At 41.2% G+C, this 10000-nt stretch overlaps 1 protein-coding gene across 1 annotated transcript in view; it reads right to left on the bottom strand.

Annotated features, from left to right (window-relative positions):
- Window positions 1-2104: 2104 nt before the first annotated feature.
- LOC123499180 (twist-related protein 2-like) overlaps window positions 2105-10000 on the bottom strand; it is a 26197-nt gene continuing 18301 nt past the window's right edge. Inside the window, exons 2-3 of the mRNA XM_045246889.1 lie at window positions 2565-3411; window positions 2105-2355 (exon numbers count right to left, since the gene is read on the bottom strand). The gene's annotated coding sequence lies outside the window, so the exon portion shown is untranslated. The remainder of the gene's footprint in view (window positions 2356-2564; window positions 3412-10000) is intronic.

Consider the following 10000-nt stretch of genomic DNA (forward strand, 5'->3'; position numbering starts at 1 on the left):
TCCTGTCGCCCCTCACTTTCTTTCCTCTCACCTGGTCTCCTCTTACCTTCCTCCCCTCACTTACCTTTCTCTCGTCAGGATCACCTTAGGAACGCCTTCACATAAGTACATTTTGAGTTTGTAAATAGAGAAGTGAAAAAATGAGGGTTGATAATCACATATGAAGGAAAACGGAGAGGGAAACTAATATAAGGAACTGTTTAGATATTTTTCCCCTCATTTTGTTGTTCTAGAAATGATGAAAAGGAAATTTTATTGTTAAGATATTGTTTTTTTTTTATATTCCTTTATTTTTTTCGGGGGAAGCTGAGGAAATAATCTTGTAGTTGAGGTGTCAATATTTATTTCTTTTTTTTTTATTTATTTATTTATTTATTTATTTTTTTTTTTTGTGGAAAGGATAAAAAAAGAAGGTGGAAAATAATGTTCTTTTATTACAGTACAATATTGGACGTTCATCATCATCATCATCATCATCATCATCATCATCATCATCATCATGCCATTGTCATCATCGTCATATTTTTCATCTGAATAACAAGAGAAGAGAGAGAGAGAGAGAGAGAGAGAGAGAGAGAGAGAGAGAGAGAGAGAGACCATAGTAATAGCAGTAATACCTGAGATTTTGCACTGGCGTCATCACCATCATTACATATCATCATCATCATCAGGTCATTACTCTGTTACACCTGTCCTCACCTTAACTAGTATATACACCTGGTGAGGTACTAGGTTATGTATCTATAGGTAGGGGATTGGTAAGGTTTGGCAGGGTTTGGCAGGGTTTAGCAGGGTTTGGCAGGGTTTGGCAGGGTTTAGGAGGGTGATGGGAGGAAGTTGAGGTTTGGCAGGGATGGTTGGAGGTTATAAAGTAATGGTAAGAGTTAGGATTGGCAGGGTTTGGTAGGGGAAAGTAAGGTTAAGGATTGGAAGGGCAAGGTAAGGATGGGTAGGACTGTTTGGCAGGGTTAGGGAATGACCGGTTAAGGTTTGGTAGGGTTGGGGATTGGTTTGGTAGGGTTTGGTAGGGGAAACTAAGGTTGAGAGCTGGTAGGGGAAGGTAAGGATGGGTAGAAGTGTTTGGTAGGGTTGGAAAAGACTGGAAAGGTTTCGCAGGGGTAAGGTTGTAGATTGGTATTGGTAGATTTTGGAAATGATTAGCAGGGTCTGGTAGGGGAAAGTAAGGTTGAGGATTGGCAGGGAAGTTAAAGATGGGTAAGACTGTTTGGTAGGGTTGAGAAAGACTAGTTAAGGTTTCGTAAGGGTTTGGTTGAGAGTTAGTAAGAGTAGGGAAGTATTGGTAGGGTTAGAGATGGCAGGGTATGATAGATTGGCAGGGGGTGGTAGGGGGGTGGGTGGGGGATGGTTGGGTAAGTCGCCAGAAGTAACAACACGTGGGAAAGGGAATTAAATAATGTCTCTAAGAAAAGTGAAAAATAAAATAAGTGAAAATAAACAAACTAAAACCCAAAAAAGAAAAATAAGAGAGAGAGAGAGAGAGAGAGAGAGAGAGAGAGAGAGAGAGAGAGAGAGAGAGAGAGAGAGAGAAAGGGCAACAAAATCACGTTCATATAATCACACAAAATAAGCAACAGTCTTTTTAAAATTCGACAATCCCACGTGGTGTTACTTCTGTCATCATTTCTTTATACAAATTAATACTAAGAACAACCTAAAACCTTATACATACAGACATCTTAGGATAATAACGTGTGTGTGTGTGTGTGTGTGTGTGTGTGTGTGTGTGTGTGTGTGTGTGTGTGTGTGTGTGTGTGTGTGGTTCACTTAACACATCTCAGCTTTACTACTAACACTCTTCACGTCACCAGCCTCTCTTAAGTACATGACTGTGTGAATTAAGTACATCGATAAGTACACGTAGGTAAGTAAATGGTCGATTTGTGAAGCTTATTAGCACTGTTTTGCATCTGAATTTAAGTACATTCTTATAATTAAGCTTTTCGAAGACAGCTTTAAGTACACGAATGAGAGAGAGAGAGAGAGAGAGAGAGAGAGAGAGAGAGAGAGAGAGAGAGAGAGAGTCGTTTTCATTACTACTACACCCTCCACACACACACACACACACACACACACACACACACACACACTCTCTCTCTCTCTCTCTCTCTCTCTCTCTCTCTCTCACACCACTCCAACACAATTCCTTGAACCAACAACCAGTAAAGGCAAGCAGAGTGAAGGAAGCGAGTGAGGATGGTAGGATAGTCCCTGAAATCCTTCTTAGTGTAGGTTTTTATAGTTTGGGATCTTCGTCAGGCGTCCTCTCGTGTGTGTGTGTGTGTGTGTGTGTGTGTGTGTGTGTGTGTGTGTGTGTTCAGACAGCCGCAGTGAACCCTGAAAGAAAGAAAATGTGGAGTGGTATTAGTTTTCCGAGAGAGAGAGAGAGAGAGAGAGAGAGAGAGAGAGAGAGATTAATTTATATTACAAAAATATTATCATTTTTTCTTACATGTCATTCCTTTCATGCAAAACCAACAAGTAACACTCTCTCTCTCTCTCTCTCTCTCTCTCTCTCTCTCTCTCTCTCTCTCTCTCTCTCTCACCTTAATTAGAGGCGTTCAGGTGACGGGCAGCAGGTGTGGGTGACCAGGTGGCGAAGTGGAGGTTTGGTGGATGACTGGATGCGTGGATGGGTACAAGGACTCAAGAGACAGGTGGATATTGGTGGAAGAAGATAATTGGGTGACTGGTTGACCGGCTGACTGACTGGATGGCTTTGCTGGATGACTGTTTAGTTGACTGGAACTGGTTGGATGACTGGTTGGCTGACTGGATGGCTTGCTGGATGACTGACTTTGGTTGACTGAAGAACTGGTTGACTGACTGGTTGAGTGGATCTTACTGTCTGACTGGAGAACTGTATGACTGACTGGCTGACTGATTAATTGACTGATTGACTTGTCGTGTGGTGTTTGTCATCAGAAGTGGAGGAGTGGATGACTGAAGTGGGAAGTCGTAGAAAGAACAGCTACAGTGCACGGGAGCGAGGGAGCAACACACACACACACACACACACACACACACACACACACTCACACAGAGCCTCAGCGTCAGTTCTAATCACTATGTAACAGCCGAAGTTGGAGGCACACTTTTGCACTACCGCGAGGAACACAAGGACACTTCCACCCCTCTACAGAGCGGCACTCGGGTGTACATCGGGGCGCCGGGTGGAAGGAGAAGGGGTACACATGAACCCTGGGATGTCCTCGCTCACCTGGTGCGTTATAACACTATAGAGTATTCAGGTAACTTATTGTATGAAGTCCTAGGAGTGACTTGTCTCTATCACGTCCTTCGCCTCTCTAGGAGTACCGCTGCGTCTTTCCTTCCTCCTCCTCTTCTTTCTCCTCCTACTTCTTCTTTTCTGGTCCCTCCGCCGGCCTCCATCTGAAATTATATAGGGTTATTGATAAAGATACATTAAACTAGCACTTCTATTTCTACTACTACTACTACTACTATCACCACCACCACTCCTATCTTTTTAAAAACACTTCAAGGAAAAATATAATGAATGTTAATCACACAAACACAAAAAGAACAATATTGTGCAAGAGTTGATGAAGAGAAACGTGAGCAAGTTATTTATTCAGTTATTCCTGGGATGAGAGAGAGAGAGAGAGAGAGAGAGAGAGAGAGAGAGAGAGAGAGAGTGGGTGGGACCTCCTCCTCTCCTCCTTGACTGTTCTGGGAAGTTACACACACACACACACACACACACACACACACACACACACACACACACACACACACACATACATACACACACACAAGGTCAGGCGGGGTAAACACTGCTTGGTGTCTCCCTCAACTGCATTGGACAAATGAAATGTTTATGCGTTTTAATATTTCCATCAACACCACCACAACCACCACCACCACCACCACCACCACCACCACCACCACCACCACCACCACCGCAACCATCATCGTCACCACCAACACCAATGTTGACAGACGGAAATGTTGATGGCGAGAGAGAGAGAGAGAGAGAGAGAGAGAGAGAGAGAGAGAGAGAGAGAGAGAGACGAAACCTTCAGTCATATCTTGCCATTCAGATCGCAAAGAAAACGAGAACTTGAAATCAACAAAAGTCAACCAAAAAATACACAACCACAGAGAGAGAGAGAGAGAGAGAGAGAGAGAGAGAGCGGCACTGCAGGGGGCGTCAGCATCCCAGCGTCACAATGGTAGCGTTACGTCACCGCCGCCCAGGGAGCCACGGCGCCCCGTCACTGTTGTTTGTTATTTCCACGGAGACCTGCTGCTTGTGTTCTGACGGAGGTGTGACGGAGCGGCTGACGAAGGGCTGACGGAGGAGTGATGCAGGCGATGTAGGAAAGATATTGCAGGAGTTGACGAGGGAATGATAGAAGAGTTGAAGTGGCTGACGAAGAAGCTGAAGGTGGGGTGACTGGAGGATGAAGGAGGTGATGTAGGAATTGCAGACGAGGGTTGTTATAGAAGGCACAGAAGAAGGGCTGATGAACGAGTGACGGAAGAACTATTAGTGTTGCGGTAGTAGTATTGTTGACGGAGTAGGTGACGAAGGAGGTGTAGAAAGGGCTGATGGAGGTATGATGTACGTGAAGCTGCAGTAATATAGACGGTGGACGGAGGTGTTATAAAGAGCAGACGGATTCAGTGACGGAGGTGATGTAGAAGGCGCTGGCGAAGGGAAACTCACGAAGAAACCTCAGTGGGTGACGAAGGGATGAAAAGGGACAAAACAGGGCGTTGAAATCAAGGGAAATTAAGTGACTGCCTGATACCTGAAGGGGGAAACTGACAAAGGATTTGTAGGAGAACTAATAATAGTCACAACAAAATACCTGAAGGAGTGGCTGACGAAATACATGATAGGAGGAATTGAGAGAAGGAAAAAGATGAAGAAAAATGAGAGAAAGAAAACCAAACAACAGTGAAATAAAAGTGTAAGAGGAATAGAGTAAAGAATTAAAGAAATAGAACGAGGGAGATGAAGAAGGATAAAATTACACAACATGAGAAGGGAAGGATAAAAAAAAAGATAATAAACAGAAAGAAGAGAGAGAGAGAGAGAGAGAGAGAGAGAGAGAGAGAGAGAGAGAGAGAGAGAGAGACAAGCGAAAGAAAGAAAATAATAAAAGCGACAACGAACAAAGATAATCAGAAAAAATAGAGAAGACTAAGAAGAAAACGATTAACTTTTTATGCACTAAGGAAGAAGATGAAGAAGAACAGGAGGAGGAGAAGGAATTAGAAGAATGGAGGGAAAGGAGGAAAAGTACGTAATAAAGGGAGGGGGAGGAAGAGGAAAGGGAAGTTGGGAAGAGAAGGGAAGGGAAGGAAAGGGAGACAAGATAGGGGGAAGGGAAGTGAGGAAGATGGGACGAACAGATGGTGCAATTATATGGAGAGAGAGAGAGAGAGAGAGAGAGAGAGAGAGAGAGAGAGTCATGAATGGAAGTTAGAGATAATGGTATATGAAAAACACATTAATTTCACTGGGAGGTACTGAGAGAAAGAAGAGGAGAAGGTGGAGGAGGAGGAGGAGGAGGAGGAGAAGGAGGAGGAGGAGGAGGAGGAGGGGATTGTAGGAATAAACAGAAGACGTTGAGAAGAAAGAAAATTGATAGAAGGAAAGCGAAGTATACAAAAAGTGATAAGGAGAGAGAGAAGAAATAGAAGGAAAAAGAAGAGGAAGAAAAAAAGGACGAGAAAAAAAAAAACAGAAAAAATAAGAAAGAGAAATAAATGAAAGAAAACGATAAGAAATTAAAATCAAAATCAAAAGGGTGAAATTAATGAAAACAATAATGTCATCTTGAATATTCATTATGTACTTTTTCTCTTTCGTTGGTAAATGTTGACTCTCTCTCTCTCTCTCTCTCTCTCTCTCTCTCTCTCTCTCTCTCTCTCTCTCTCTCTCTCTCTCTCTCTCTCTCAGTTTGTTATTAGTGTGGTGGCCTGTCCTTGTCTCAGAAGGAGGAGGAGGAGGAGGAGGAGGAGGAGGAGGAGGGGGACTGAAAATGCCCGACTACCCCATTCCCTCCTCTTAGCAGTGCAGGAGGAGGAGGAGGAGGAGGAGGAGGAGGAGGGGAAGGGAGGAGAGAGAGGGGAGGGTGCGTGAGAATGGATCTGAGGGAGATTGGGAGTGGCAAGGAGAGGAGAGAACTGAGGGGAAAGGAGAGAGAGGGGAAGGAGGAGGGAAGAGGGGATGAATGAGGGGAGGGAGAGGGTAAATAAGTGCGAGTCGAGAGAGAGAGAGAGAGAGAGAGAGAGAGAGAGAGAGAGAGAGGAAAGAATAAAGAGTTTGATAAGAGAGAGAGAGAGAGAGAGAGAGAGAGAGAGAGAGAGATATTATGACAATGATGGAGGATCCTCTCTCTCCCTCCCAAGCAACCCGAGCCTGATATTCTCTCTCTCTCTCTCTCTCTCTCTGGTAAAACGCTCCAGCTAAGACAACAAGACCACAAAATATCACCATCTCTCTCTCTCTCTCTCTCTCTCTCTCTCTCTCTCTCTCTCTCTCTCTCTCTCTCTCTCTCTCTCTCTCTCCTGTATGGGGTGGGGTGGGGCGGGCGGGGCAGTGCCATGTGGGGCGGGGCAGTGCCAGGTGTGGGCGGCATCACTAATCCCTCCAATATCAACAAACGAGAAGTGCCAACCACAAGAAGAGATAGGATTTCACCGCCACCCTCTCTCTCTCTCTCTCTCTCTCTCTCTCTCTCTCTCTCTCTCTCTCTCTCTCTCTCTCTCTCTCTCTGTTATTTTAGATTATATAACGAAACTTTTCACAAACAGTCTTTTAAGTAGTAACATGTTTTCAGATTCTTCATTTCAGTGTTTAAAGAATGGTACAAGAAAACAGAGGAAAGAGAGAGAGAGAGAGAGAGAGAGAGAGAGAGAGACTACAACTATGCCGGTTCTTTATATTATCCCAAAAAATAAAGAGAAAAAAGTTGAATTTTGAAGATGTCCTGACACTTTCTCTCTCTCTCTCTCTCTCTCTCTCTCTCTCTCTCTCTCTCTCTCTCTCTCTCTCTCTCTCTCTCTCTCTCTCTCTCTCTCTCTCTCAACCCCTTTGAATAGCATGACCCGTTTCCGTATTCATTCTGTTTGTTATTTGGAGATTTTATACAGCTTCAAAAACTCATGTGGGTGATTAAAATAGTGAAGACCGTGGCTAATAACCGCTTCAATACTGGGACACATTTTTACCTTGAGATTTGTGTACGATTAGACCATTTTTATTGAAATTAGGAAAGGGTCTATGGAGGTCAGAAGATTAATGGCCAAAGATTTCACTATTTTGATTCAACACATGAGTTTCTGAAGCTGTATAAAATCACCAAATAGTAAGGAGAGTGAATATGAAAATGCGTCATAGTAGTGAAGGGTTTAATCTTCTGACCTCCATAGACCCTTCCTAGTGTCAATAAAATGGTCTAATCGTACACAAATCTCAAGGTAAAAATTTGTCCCAGTACTGAAGGTGTTAAGACAGTACATCTGATAGGAAGAACGAATGGAATGGAAAGAAGCTGAACATTCAAAAGTTAGTCAGTGTAAAGGATTTAAAAGTGAAGGACCTGGTTATTTCTCATTGTGTGTTTCAGTTACGACAACCCGGCAGTCCTCTCTCAAGACAATTCAAGTCACGGGAGGAAATAAAGCAAGAAATAGGCGGGAAAATTCAGAAGTTCACCTGTAAGATTCATGAAAGAGTGAAGGTACTGGCTAACTGTTATACCTCAGTGAGATTCAGAGACAGTTCAAGTTAACTCCTTCAGTACAAAGACGCATTTTTACTTTGATTTTTGTGTATGATTAGGCGATTTTATTTGCATTAGGAAGGATCTATGTGAGTTTTAAAGGTTAATGGCCAGTCTTCACGATTAGACCATTTTATTGACATTAGGAAGGGTCTACGGAGGTCAGAACATTAATGGCCAAAGTCTTTACTATTAGATTATTTTATTGACATTAGGAAGGGTCTATGGAGATCAGAAGATTAATGGCCAGAGTCTTCACTATTTTAACCCAAACATAAGTTTCTGAAGCTGTATAAAATCACCAAATAGTAACCAGAATATATATATATATATATATATATATATATATATATATATATATATATATATATATATATATATATATATATATATATAATGTCCTGGTACTGAAGAGATTAAAGGAAGAAAGAATAGACAGAAAGACACGAAAGATTCACGAGTCAAATAAAACCAATGAAAAAGTAAAGAGTGATACAGTCTGGCTAACTCTTGCGTGCTTCCTTTGTGTTCATTAGCGTTGCCGGATCGAGATGGATAGCGTGACGTGAAGTGAGTGGCTGGGTGTGTGTGCGTGTGTGTGTGTGTGTGTGTGTGTATGTGTGTGTGTGTGTGTGTGTGTGTGTGTGTGTGTGTGTGTGTGTGTGTGTGTGTGTGTATGTGTGAGTGTGTGGGTGTGTGTGCGCGCAGGCTACTCGGGTTTACACGCTACTTGAGGTTGGTAGAGTGTCGTGAGGATCCGCAGACCCCTTGGCAGTGATCTGATACAGGCAGGCTTTTTGCTGAGGTCTTGCGGCACCGGAGGCAGGATCATCGCTCTGCCCTTTAGCTTTTTGTGGGATCATTGTTCTCTACTTTACTCTTTGTCACTTTTTCTTCGTTGGATCGCTGTTTTGTTGTCTTTTGTTCATTTTTTCAGCCTTGTATTTTGTGGATCGATTATTTTTTGTTTTGATTTTTTGCTTTTGCATTTGGTGGACCTCTTGTTATTTTGCTATTTTCTCGTTTTCTTTTCCCTTTTTTAATCTCTGCATTTGGTGGATCAGTTGTTTATTTGCTGTTTTTTTGTGTGTTTTCTTTTCAGTTGTTTTAGTTTTGCATTTGGTGGATCATTTTTTTTTTGTTCAATGTTTTTTTTTCCTGTTTTTTGTTTTTATTTTCACTTTTTTACCTTTATATTTGGTGGATCACTTTTTGCTTACTTTTTTTCTTGTTTTTTTTTTTATTTTCTCTTTTCTTAGCTTTGTATTTGGTGAATCAGTTTTTTCTTCATTGATTTTCCTGCTTTTCCTGCTTTTCTCTTTAATTGTTTTCTTGTTTATTTTTTTACTCTTTGTCCTATTTTCCAGACTTTTTAGCTTTGCATTTAGTGAATCAATTGTTTTCCTACTATTTTTTTTTTATTTTCTTGTTTTTTTTTCTTGGATGGATCATTTATTTTACTGTTTTCCTGTTTTCTTTTCACTTTCCTAGCTTTGCATATGGTGGATCATTTGTTTTTTTTTGTTTGTTCTTATCTTTCTTATTTATTTCATTATTTGCTCCTGTTCTTCTTTTTTTTTACTTTAAATTTGCCTTTGGTGGATCATTTTGTATTTTTGCTGCTTTTTTCTGCTTTTTTTCACTTTTCTAGCTTTGCATTTGGTGGATCACTTATATTTTTTACTGTTTGTCTTGTTTTTCTTATTTTTTCACTCTTTGTTCCTTTTCTTTCTTTTTTTTCTTAACCTTGCTTTTGATGGATCATTTGGTCATTTCACTGCTTTTTTTCACTTTTCCAGCTATGTATTTGATGGATCACTTTTTTTTTCCCCTGTTTGTCTTGTTTTCCCTTTCATTTTCTTAGTTTTACATCTGGTGAATCAGTTGTTTTTAGCCCTTTTTTCCTGTTTTTTTCCCCTCCTTTTACCTTTGCATTTGGTGGATATTTTGTCCTTTTTGCTGTTTTCTCATTTCCTTTTCACTTTTCTACTTCTATTTACTGTTTTATCGTTTTCTTTCCACTTGTTTTAGTCACTCATTCGGTGGATCAGTTTTTCCCTGTTTTTCCCACATTCTTTTTTACCTTTGCTTTTCCTGCTTTTTTTTCCTTTTCTATCCTTTCATTTGGTGGATCACTTGTTTATTCACTGTTTTTTTCTTTTCTTCTCATTTTTTAACTTTTCATTTGCTGGATCTGTTTTTGGTTTACTGTTTCTCCA

Source organism: Portunus trituberculatus, chromosome 49, assembly GCF_017591435.1.
Source record: "Portunus trituberculatus isolate SZX2019 chromosome 49, ASM1759143v1, whole genome shotgun sequence".
Taxonomy (NCBI): domain Eukaryota; kingdom Metazoa; phylum Arthropoda; class Malacostraca; order Decapoda; family Portunidae; genus Portunus; species Portunus trituberculatus.